This window comes from Drosophila gunungcola, unplaced genomic scaffold, assembly GCF_025200985.1.
Source record: "Drosophila gunungcola strain Sukarami unplaced genomic scaffold, Dgunungcola_SK_2 000169F, whole genome shotgun sequence".
Lineage (NCBI taxonomy): Eukaryota > Metazoa > Arthropoda > Insecta > Diptera > Drosophilidae > Drosophila > Drosophila gunungcola.
Genome location: NW_026453330.1, coordinates 1 through 11,688, shown reverse-complemented (window position 1 = coordinate 11,688; position 11,688 = coordinate 1).

Genomic DNA, 11,688 nt, shown 5'->3' with positions numbered 1-11,688 from the left:
TAATTTGTTACTTATCTGATTTATTTATTTTTTTCAAAAATAAAAATCGTACTTATATATTAGTTTTGTTTATTGGTAAACAATAGTACTGGTAATAAAAATCGCTGGGTTTTTTTTTAGATTTTTTCTAAATCTATTTTTTTTAAATCTAAAATTTTCATTACTTGAAAAATTTAATACTATTTTGTATTAACAACGCGAAAACTTTGTGAACGCAGTAGTTCGAGACGATTTTAATTTGCGAACAATTGTGAAACTATGTCGAAAGCGCGACGAAAAGGAGTGGCTACGATGATGTTCGATGGATCACTAACAATTATATTTCAATAATTTCTCTTAGAACCTAACTTATGCTACGGTGGCGAGAGACGGGGCGAATTCGCAAGAGCGAACAGACGAAAGCTTTATTGGCTCCCGCTCTCGCCCTACAACTAGTGATTTAAATACAAGCGCTGAGTGCGCAAACACCGCCCCCTCTGAAGGGACGACGTCCTTCAGCCCAGAACGGGCAACAGGGCCAGTCGGTGGACAGCTCGCCGATATTCGCCGTCCTGCGTCCTGACGTCCGCCACGCGAACCTTGCTATCGGCGCCGGCGTGCACCGCTACCACTCGTCCGATCCTCCACTGCTGGGGCGGAAGATTGTCTTCTGCGACGACGACGAGCGCTCCCACGACGAGGTTGGGCTCCCCCTGGTGCCACTTGGACCGCTGCTGGAGGCTGGAGATGTACTCCCGGGACCATCGCTGCCAGAACCTGTGCCTGAGAGACGAGACACCTCGCCATCGTCGCAAGCAGGTCAGGCTGATCTGGTCCGGGAGCGCCGCTGATGGTGGGGCCAGAAGAGGGCCGCCGATGAGCAGATGCCCGGGGGTCAGGGCCTCGCCGTCGTTCGGGTCGCTGCTTAGAGCGCCGAGGGGCCTGGAGTTGAGCACGGCCTCCACGCTGGTGAGCAGAGTTCCGAGCTCCTCCGCGGTCAAGAGGTCTTGGCCTACCGTCCGAAGGAACAGGTGCTTTGCAGACTTCACACCTGCCTCCCATAGTCCGCCGAAGTGCGGTGCTCTGGGCGGTATGAACGCAAACTCGCATCCTTTTTTTGATGCGAATGTTTCGATACCGCCCCCCTGCTCCTCCAGACGGGCTCGGAACTCTCTCATGTGGCGATCTGCGCCGACGAAATTGGTGGCGTTGTCGCACCACACCTTTTCCGGAATCCCGCGACGACTCACGAACCTTTGAAATGCCAACAAGAACGCATCAGTGGTTAGGTCAGACACTAATTCTAAGTGGACCGCTTTGGACGCAAAACAGACGAACAAGGCCACGTACGACTTGTACGGTGGCTTACCACGGATACGATACGTTGTGCTGAAGGGACCACAAAAATCAACGCCACAAATATTGAACGGGCGGAGAGCTCGAAGTCTATCTGCTGGCAAGTTTCCCATAATTTGCGTCAAAAGTTGCGGCTTACAGCGAAAGCAGCGCATGCACGACCGAACTGTTCGTCGGCAGACTTCTTGAGCATTAACTAGCCAGATTTTCTCGCGCAGACGACTTACGAGAGCTCGTGGGCCAGCGTGACAGTTCGTAACGTGCAGGTATGACACATAGGATCTGACGAACTGTGAGCTTTTAGACAGCAACAACGGGAATTTGGCTTCGTACGGGATAGGAGCATTCAATAACCGACCCCCAACTCGTAGCAATGTCGAGGAGCACCAATCCGATTTATTTTCCTGAAGAAAAGGGTTTAACTTTTGAATATTCGTTGCTACCGGTTTATTCTTCCGAATTTTACTTATGTCGTCCCTGAACTCGTGAAATTGGACAACTTCGACAAGTTTATCAAAAGCGAAATCCAGTTCTCTTGGCGAAATACTTTTTTCAAAGGGCTTCGACACCTTTCTGCACCTTTGAATAAAACGAAAAACCCACACGAAAACTCTCAGAAGCTTCAGGTGCGACGAAAAAGACTCTATTTTCTGAAGCACATAATTTGGCTCTGGGCTGACTACGAGAGCTATTGCCGATTTGCGTAGCTCCATCGACATTACATCAGCCGGCAGTTCGAAATGTTTATTTACAGGCCAATTATTTTCTGAGTCTAGCAAGAACGAAGGCCCACCGAACCAAATGGACGTTGTAAGCTCCTCTACGTCACATCCTCGGGACACTATATCTGCTGGGTTGACTTTCGTGGGAACGTGTCTCCAAATTGCTTTCTCCGACCACTCCTGAATATCTGCAACCCGGTTCGAAACAAAAACCGACAACGACGAGGGATGGGTTTTAATCCAGTGTAAAGTGATCTCGGAGTCTGTCCACAGGAAAACATTCTCAATGGGAGAATTTAGCAATGGCCTGACACGATTATAGAGATCTGCTAAAAGGTGAGCTGCACACAGCTCAAGGCGAGGCAAAGTTTTCGTCTTGAGGGGAGCTACTTTCGATTTGGCGGTCAATAAAGACACTTTCAAACCTTCAGCAGTTTGAGTCCGAATGTAGATGCACGCTCCATACGCTCGCATGGAAGCGTCAGCGAAACCATGTATTTGAATCGGGACTTGTGGATCTGTGTTGACGAATCGCGATACCTTAATTTTAGGCAGCTGCAGAAGCGTCGCTTTAAACGTCTCCCACGACGTGAGCAACTGCATCGGTAGCGACTCGTCCCAATCTAATTTTCGAAGCCACAGTTCCTGCAACAACATCTTTGCCTTTGTGACCAAAGGACACAAGAGGCCAAGTGGGTCGAAAAGTCGAGCAGTCACCGACAAAATATTTCGTTTTGTCGCGCGAAGATCCAGGAAAGAGTCATCCAACCGAAATTGAAAGTAATCTTTAACCGGTAACCAAACCACGCCAAGGGTCTTGGTTACGTCTGAGTCTGCCATAAGTGGCATTACAGCGCTATCAGATGCGGATAACTCTGGGCAGTTTGAAAACCACTTTGCCAATTCAAAGCCTGCCTCTTGCAAGACCTGAGAAACTTCGTCTCGAAGGCTTTGCAGGTCCTCAACGCATCCGGCGCCAGTCAACAAATCGTCAACATAAAAATCATTCTGAATAACCTTTGCGGCTTTTGGATGAGTTGCTTGCGCCATCTCTCCTAGCCGCATTAAACACCGAATCGCCAAAAAGGGTGCTGGCGAAGTTCCATATGTAACGGTGTTCAACTTAAAGATTTTCAGGGACTCAGAAGGATCTCGTCTCCATACTATGAGCTGGAAGTTACGATCAGCTTCGTCCACCATCACTTGGCGATACATCTTTTTGACGTCGGCCGCAAGGGCAAACTTATGCAATCTAAACCGAAGCAGAGTCGAGTACAGCTCCTCTTGAATAGTTGGGCCTACCATCAAGATGTCATTCAACGCTACCTGCGTAGAAGTACGGCTCGATGCATCGAAAACTACTCTCAACTTAGTTGAAGTACTTTGTGGCCGTAAAACGCATTGGTGCGGAATGAAATAGTGCGGAGTATTCGGAATTTTGTCATTGGTGGAAGACATGTGGCCCAGTGAAACATATTCCTCCATGAATTCAATATACATCTTCTTCAGCGAAGGGTCCTTTGACAATTTCCTTTCTAGCGACAAAAATCTACGTTTCGCAACTTCGTATGACGAACCAAGAGTATTTGGGTCAGATTTAAACGGCAAACGAACCGAAAATCTACCGGACGACAATCTTTGAGTATTTTTCTCAAAGTGTTGTTGACAGAGTTGTTGCTCAGGAGTATGGACTTTAGCCTTGGGCGGCAAGTCCTCCACAGACCAAAATTTCTGCAGGGTTGTGTCAATTGACTCCAACGCTTCCTCCTGGCAGCTGAGATGTACCATTTTTTCAGCGTTTTTATTATTTTCAGAGGCACATCTGCCTGACACTATCCAGCCGAGAACTGTCTTTTGTAGGATGGGGAATTCAGGCCCCTGCTTTATCTGGCCAATAGATAAAAGTTCAAAGAATGTTTCAGCGCCGATAAGCATATCTATTTTTTGGGGCTTGAAGAAGAATGGATCTGCCAACTGAATATTTTCAGGCACCCTCCACCCGCTGGTGTTCACCGCTTGATCCGGATGATAACCAGAAATATTTTTCATAATCCAAAAATCGGACGACAATTGGCTGTTCCCTATTCGCGACTTCACAATCGTGTGTATTTTTTTTGTGGCTTGGGCATTAGTTCCACCAATGCCTCGCAAGCTCATGCACACGTCCTCTCTTGTAATTTTGAGCCTCTGAGCGAGCTCGTCGGTTACAAAGTTTAATTGTGAACCAGAGTCGAGCAACGCTCGAGCTAATACAAACTCGCCGCTTTTTGTTTGGACGCTCACAACAGCAGTTGCAAGAATGACTCGATCCGATGCATTCGCATGCAAAACATGCGAAGTGGATGGAGACTCCTGCATGAGCGTGGGCTGAGAAGGAGGTGGCAACGCGAGATTTGTGTTTGGGGCATATATATGTAGCAAAGTGTGATGTGAGGAATTGCACACTCTACATCTGTTCGATTTGCATTTTTTGACCGTGTGACCCTTTCTTAAACAGTTAATGCATAAGGGTGCTCTTTTAGCGAAATCGAATCTTTGCTGAACTGTCAGGGCTGCGAAGGAAGCGCAGTTTCCAATCTGATGTTCAGCTGAGTTGCAATACATGCATTGAACAGAGTCGTTCCTGGCAGCGACAAACGAAAAACTCCTATTTCCATTCTTCTTAGGGTTAGATTGGGCCTGCTGAACAGTTTTGGGCTTGGAAGCCTCTTCTGCTACCATGTGTTGGTATCGCCTGTTGAGGGCCGCCTCACATTCGCTCCAAAGTGGAAGCGAAGTATAATCTAACTGTTCTTCCCATTTTCTTTTAGTTCCTGCATCGACCTTGCTCATTACCAGATGTATTAAAATGGCATTAGTAATGCGTCTATCATCCCCAATAGACAGCAAGGAGTCATACAAGGCTGTGACCGTGTCGATGAGGGTTCTCAAGGCTGTAGCTGAAGGCTGGGAAATTTTTTGCAAATTAAAAAGTGTCGATATGTTGTCAAAAAAAATAAGACAATCATTATCGTACACCCGCTTCAGGCTAGCAAGGGCTTTGGGATAATTTTCCGCAGTGACTTGGAAGGCCCTAACTGTTCCTAAAGCGTCTCCAGCTAAACACGAAATTAAATGATTGAATTTTTCAATATCGTGTAAAGTGTCATCTTTGTCAACGAAAGTTTCGAAAAGGCTTATAAAATTTTTAAATTCGGAGTGTTTTCCGCTAAAAGTTGGGAGTGCAACGCTCGGCAGACGGCATTGAGGCGGGCGATTTGCTGGCGGAGCGGATTTCTCGATATTATTTTGTTTGGACTTATTTAAAATTGAAATCAGCAATGACTTTGTCATTACGGCCCTCTCTTCCAACTCTTCGCGGTATACATCTTTTGTATCTTTCACTTCTATTTGGTTTTGCAAAAGTGAAGCGTTTTCAATGTGCGTATTTAGAATCTCTAATCGACACTCAAGCTCGACCGGATTTATAGATAATTTAGCTTCTTTTAAGTGGCGATAAGTTCGGTTAATACTTTTCATGCAAACATCTCGTTGATGTTTAAGCTCTTCGATATCCTTAGTTGCCATTGCGTTTATTTGTATTTATTTAGTTGGTATCGAAGAGGTTTTAAATATTTATTTTTATATATAATAAAATAAAATCAACGATCGCACACGGTGTAAGGGAGCTAAGTGCCGAGAGAATTACAGCGAAAAATCTAAATAGGGTTTTTATATTTTTTTTTATATAAACCCTGCGACAGTATATGCCGCACGCACGCACTGTAGGGGAGTTACCGCTCAAGCTCAAGCGTACCGACAAAACGAACAAACGTTTAGGCAGACCGAAAATTGCACTGCTGCAGCGATCGAGAACGAAAACGACAAAAGATAACTCGAAATAGCGGCAGCGGTGTCGGTGTGCGTGTGTATGTGTACGCGGCTAGCGGTTCTTCCTATGCAGATGCTAACGGAGAATGATACACTGACCGATAACTAAGGGCAACGAATATATAAGCCTGATGCCAAAATGCGCGCAAAATTATGAAAAGCGCGGAAAATTGGAAAAGCGCGGGAAAATTCTGAAAAGCGCGGGAAATGTTCGTACAAACTGCAGCGAAAGTTATTGCCGCTAATTTTCTGAGAGCTTCAATTTTTACAATTTGCACTTTTTTTTTTCCAGCTATTTTTATTTATACCCTAAATTGGTGCTCACTACGACGAAAGTTGGGGGAATTAAGTTCGCACTAATTGGGTCGACGACGAGTATTTTATTGCTTGTTCTTTGGCCAAAGCGATTCACATATGTATAATTCGAAATAGATTATGTTTATTGTAGAATTTTGGTTGTTAGTACATGCAAATTTTTATTTCTTGGTTAGAATGCTCACTATCTACCGATTTTTACACGAATGCAAAAAGTTGAAAGATGGGCCAAAACACAATTGACAAAACGCCACAGATTAACTTTCAACTTTTGGCACTCTATACCTGGATGGCCGACTTGATAATTGCAACTTCCTTTTTGTCTTCCATTGGCGGCAGCAGCAAATTGAGCAATTAAAATTGCCGAAACGTCAGGCGCAACTTCAAGAACGGCAGAAAATTTCCAGCGACGAAATTATTGAATTTAATTTGTTGGCCGAACCGACACGAATAAATTGGTTGTTGTTGGTATTGTTTATAGTTTTCACCGACAAAAAAAATTAAAACTCGCGAACTCTACTGCTGATCACGTCGGGGTCACCATGAAAAATTTAATACTATTTTGTATTAACAACGCGAAAACTTTGTGAACGCAGTAGTTCGAGACGATTTTAATTTGCGAACAATTGTGAAACTATGTCGAAAGCGCGACGAAAAGGAGTGGCTACGATGATGTTCGATGGATCACTAACAATTATATTTCAATAATTTCTCTTAGAACCTAACTTATGCTACGGTGGCGAGAGACGGGGCGAATTCGCAAGAGCGAACAGACGAAAGCTTTATTGGCTCCCGCTCTCGCCCTACAACTAGTGATTTAAATACAAGCGCTGAGTGCGCAAACATTACTTAAATAACTTTTTTCAGGCTTCTGTTGTGGAACATACATAATTTGCAAAACAAATTTAACAATATATTTGTAATTCCTAATGTAAGCATGCACGTTTTGTATTTAATCAAAATTTTCTACCGATTTAATTATTCGGTTGCTATTCAAGTTTTTGTTTCTATTTTGTGTTTTCAAAACTTTGTTCCTTAATTTTAATTTTATTTCAATCTATGCATTTGCTTCATTTTGATAAATTTTTTTTTTTTAATTTGGTATTTTTTTGTATTGCTATTTTTGTGATTTTGTTTTTATTTACAGTCTTCCGTGCCTATTCGAAAGCTATTGGGAGCCCTAGGAAACGCTGTCGGGCTTCCTGATTTTGCTGCATGTAAATTCGCACGCCGTCGTCCAGGGTCCTCTGCAGTGCGGTGGGTAACGTCGTTCCTGCACTGGAAGCTCTTTTGGTTTTTTTGTCGATATTAATTTCTTATTTTTTTTATACCCTTGCAGAGAGTATTATAATTTCAGTCAGAATTTTGCAACGCAGTGAAGGAGACATATCCGACCCTATAAAGTACATATATTCTTGATCAGAATCACTAGGAGAGTCGATCTAGCCATGTCCGTCTGTCCGTCTGTCCGTCCGTCTGACCGTCCGTTTCTACGCAAACTAGTCTCTCAGTTTTAAAGCTATCTGCATGAAACTTTCCCAAAAGTTGTCTTTCTATTGCAGGTAGTATATAAGTCGGAACGAGCATATAACTCCCATAGGAACAATCGGAAAAATAAATTTAAAAAAAAATTATAACTTTGGTGTTTTTTATTTTTTTTGTTAGTTCTTCGAGATTTAGTAATGGTTAACAGAATTTCGGTTTAAATTTCATCAAAATCGGACGACTATAGCATATAGCTCCCATAGGAACAATCATAAAAATAAATAAAAAAAAAATTATAACTTTGGTGTTTTTAATTCGTTCTTCGAGATATAGTAATGGTTAAATATTTCAGAATTACGGTTTAAATTTCATCAAAATCGGAACGACTATAGCATATAGCTCCCATAGGAACAATCGTATAGCTGCCATAGGAACTATCGCATAATTAAGCTGCAAATCATTATAGCTTCAATGTTTTTAAACACACACGCAAGTAAATCATAATTTGAAAGTTTTTAAGAGTATTTGGTTTTTGAAATAGCTGCAAGGGTATATGAACTTCGGCTTGCCGAAGCTTATTTGCTTTCTTTTTAGTTATAATTTTAGTTTTGTTTTCGAGAGAATTCATGGCGTCAGGAAGTGCATGCAGGTGGGGTTGCGCACTGCCGAGCACAACAGAGCGACCTGCTCCCAATCACAAACGGGGGCGAATGGATCATAATCATCAACGACAACGAACACACCTCATCACCTTTGATAAACAGGCCCTGATAAATGAAACCCTCTTCATTAACCACGCTAACGCCCAGAAAAGAACGCCAGGGGCAGCAAGTTCCCCCCTATTGAACATCACTGCCAACCGTACCTTCAACGCTTCAGTGAACCAAACTTGGAGTTTATCAAGGAGTTCAGAGACGAGATCGACGACAACCAATCGCATCTTGCAGCAATTATTGTAGGAGCAATATGCTGCGCGCTCATCTGCATTGGTCTCATTTACTAGCGAATTAGTAGAGAAAAAAGACCCGCAATCCAAATAAGAGAAGTTATTGCAGATTTAGGATTGGCTGAGGGCGGCCCTAACTTAGAAGGGGGAGTAGTTAACTGAGGCCAGCCAAACCAAAGTCGTTGACCACAGTTTACGTAAACAACATAGCTCCGGCCAAATTTCTGACGGCAATTACGCACTGCGTATTGCGTGGCCGCTGCGAGCCTTTTAAGCTTTAAGTCAATTCCTTAAGTTCAGCTCTGATTGATATTTAATAAAGAGCGCATCGCTCGTCAAACAAACTCCGGCAACCGCCGTTAATCAATTTATTATTTGAACACTGACTTAGTATCTAGGCCAGCAGAGAATGGAGGGCAGTTACCCCCCCAGCGTAATTGTCATAACTCTTCAATCACCATCCCCGTATCAACGTATTTCGGCCAACCGACCACCTACCTACAAGAGCTACGCAGAACCACCATCCACGTACCAACATAGATCGACCAAACCGGTGATCAACCACGTGACTAATAGTACTAATTTATACATCACACTGTAGTTACTTGTTTGTTTTTTCCGCTCTCGCAATTCTTTCTCGCAATTATTTCTTCTTTTGTGCTGAATTTGATTTGTCAGAATGTTCAGCATATAATACTTCGTTGATATAAGAGGATTTCAGTGATTTACGCAAGCTATCAAGTTCTTTCAAAACTGGGTTGCAGTTTTAGCCATTTTTGCTTTAAAAACCTCGGAGGTTTCACCGACTTTTCACCGAATTATGCTTTTAAGTTTATTGATAATTGCATCATTTGTAGGCTCGTCTTGATACTTTGAAAATGTTTGAACAAATTATCTTTTACTTAATTACTTCTTTACCGATTCCTTCGCAAGGCCCTTTTGTCATCCTGACCAATTTTATTGCAGTAATGAATCGTTGGAGATGTATTTTCCATCAAATTCTGGCAATGCATTTGAAATTACTCTAATGTACGCCCTTTGGCCGGCTGCTTCGTCAGCAACTGTATCAGCATCGGAATCTATTATATTTTGGTCTGATAATTCAGCTTGAATTAAAACAGCAAGAATGGAAAGATCGTTTAGATCTTGATCCCTTATTTGCCCGTTTTAAGAATCAGGCTCTTCTGAGTCAGTCTTTTGATTCCGGATCAGTACCAGTTTTTATTGTCGGGGCGGTGTTCCTAATAGTAGGAACTGCTATAACCAGAGTACACCTTTAATTTATTTTTAATAAATTCGAACGTATTCTGATCAAAAATGTTGATACTTGAGACCTGTGTTTTTGTTTTGTATTGGCCGATTTTGGGTCAAAGATTTATACGAATTATCAAATACATTTTTTTTGTTCGCTTAATTTTTTACGTAATTCTTCCCATTCCATTATATGTAAGAATTACTTTCTAAAGGCTAATGGTGGACAATTCGTTTTCTAGATAATTTCTGGCTCATTAATGCTTATTGGACTCGTTGAGACTAATTGCTGAATTAAAAAAAAAAATGGCATCCCTAACTTAAGTTTCTCTAATTGCGTTTAAGGTAATAATACTTGAGCCGTATAAAAAAACTAATATGTAACTTATCTTATTTATTTATTTTTATCAAAAATAAAAATCGTACTTATATATTTTTTTTCGTTTATTGGTAAACAATAGTACTAGTAATAACAATCGCTGGGGTTTTTTTTAAAGAATTTTTCTAAATATTTTGCAGTACTTTAAAATCTTTTTTTAGGCATCTGTTGTGGAAAATATTATATATAATTTGCAAAACAAATTTCCGCACAAAGTTACAACGTTTATGTTTAACAATATATTTGTAAGATACGAAAATTCTACTTTATTTATTATTCTGTTCCTATTCATATGTTTTTATTTTAAAGAAATTTTTGTTTTTTATTGTGTGTTTTCAAAACTTTTGTTTCTTAATTTTAATTTTATTTCAATCTGTTTCATTTTGAAAAAAAAATTTTTTTATTTGGTTTTGTTTTGTATTGTTTTTTTTTGTGGTTTGTTTTTATTTATAGTCTTCCCTGCCTATTTGAAAGCTTTTTTTTGGGAGCCCTATGAAGCGCTGTCGGTTCACTTGTCCTTGGAAGGCTTGGGGCGCCCGACGACACCGGCGCTGGCGGGTTATGCTACTTCAGATTTCTGGGGTCTCTTGGCTCAGGCGACACCTGTGCGGGCTTCTTGCATAGGCTTTTGCTGCATGTAATTCGCACGCCATCGTCCAGGGTCCTCTGCAATCCTGTTGGCAACGTCTTTCCTGTACTGGAAGCTCTTTTGGTTTTTTTTGTCGATATTAATTCCTTTTTTTATACCCTTGCAGAGGGTATTATAATTTCAGTCAGAAGTTTGCAAACGCAGTGAAGGAGACGTTTCCGACCCTATAAAGTATATATATTCTTGATCAGCATCACTAGTAGAGTCGATCTAGCCATGTCCGTCTGTCCGTCCGTCTGTCCGTCTGTCCGTCCGTCTGTCCGTCTGTCCGTCTGTCCGTCTGTCCGTCCGTCTGTCCGTCCGTCTGTCCGTCCGTCTGTCCGTCTGTCCGTCCGTTTATATGCAAACTAGTCTCTCAGTTTTAAAGCTATCTGCATGAAACTTTCCCAAAAGTTGTCTTTCTATTGCAGGTAGTATATAAGTCGGAACGAGCCGGATCGGACGACTATAGCATATAGCTCCCATAGGAACAATCGGAAAAATAAATGAAAAAAATTATAACTTTGCTGTTTTTTAATTTTTCTATTAGTTTTCGACATATAGTAATGGTTAAATATTTCGGAACTACGGTTTTAAATTTCATCAAAATCGGACGACTATATCATATAGCTCCCATAGAAATAATATAAATATATAAATAACTATATAATAATTGAGCTGCAAATTATCATAGTTTCAATGTTTTTTTTTTAGCACATACTCAAATAAATCATAATTTAAATGTTTTCAAGAGTAT